The sequence below is a fragment of the Hipposideros armiger genome, unplaced genomic scaffold (genome assembly GCF_001890085.2).
Source record: "Hipposideros armiger isolate ML-2016 unplaced genomic scaffold, ASM189008v1 scaffold_151, whole genome shotgun sequence".
Taxonomy (NCBI): domain Eukaryota; kingdom Metazoa; phylum Chordata; class Mammalia; order Chiroptera; family Hipposideridae; genus Hipposideros; species Hipposideros armiger.
Genome location: NW_017731501.1, coordinates 2,328,305 through 2,329,067, shown reverse-complemented (window position 1 = coordinate 2,329,067; position 763 = coordinate 2,328,305). Strand labels below are relative to the sequence as shown.

Sequence of the window (763 nt, the reverse complement as noted above, 5' to 3'; positions counted from 1 at the left end):
AAAAAAATTTATTTGAATAGCTCTGTCACAGTCTGGGATGGCAGCATTTGGCTTCTATGATTCGATGAAGACGCTGGCTCTCTTGGCATACACAGTGGCCAAGCTAGGATTCAGCCTAATGGCATCTGTGAACAAGTCAATAGCTCTCTGTCATTCACCATCATTTAGGGCATGAATGGCAGCCACTTTTTTATCATTTGCCTGATCCATCATCTTCTCAGTTATCTTGACATTTTCATTTCCTGTTTCTTGAGGGGCATCAGTTGTCTGGTTGGTTCAACCACACTTCCATTGTCCATTTCTAGATCACTTTCCACAGTTGATGGTTCATCGATGTTTATGTTTTCCTCTGCCTTCTTACTATCTGTTTTTGATACTTTCTTCTGATTTAGTTTTATGAGTAGCAGGTGGAATTTTACCCCTTCCCCCCATACTGTCCCTCCCACTCCCGCAGGAAGAGCATTTCATCAGTGTGCAGAACGCTTGGATCCTGCTTACACATTTTCACCAAGGCCGGAAGCTCCCTCACTTTGCAGGTGTCCATGATCGGGAAGCTGCAGGAGGTGGTGGGCGCCCCTGAGGCTTCCCCCCCACCCCACCAATTCCAGGCCTGGGCACTGGCTGGGCGTGACTGCGTAGAAGGGGGCGGTGCAACAAGGCAGAACAGACCGGAACCTCCCTGACTGCTGGCTCCTCCCACCAATGGTCTTGTGACTCTGGGTCTTTTGCCCGTTCATTCCTACTTGTTCACCTCTGCTCCTGC

At 49.0% G+C, this 763-nt stretch overlaps 1 pseudogene; it reads right to left on the bottom strand.

The window, feature by feature from the left end:
* Positions 1-544, bottom strand: part of LOC109387232 (putative protein FAM10A5) — a 1,533-nt pseudogene extending 989 nt beyond the window's left edge.
* Positions 545-763: the final 219 nt, after the last annotated feature.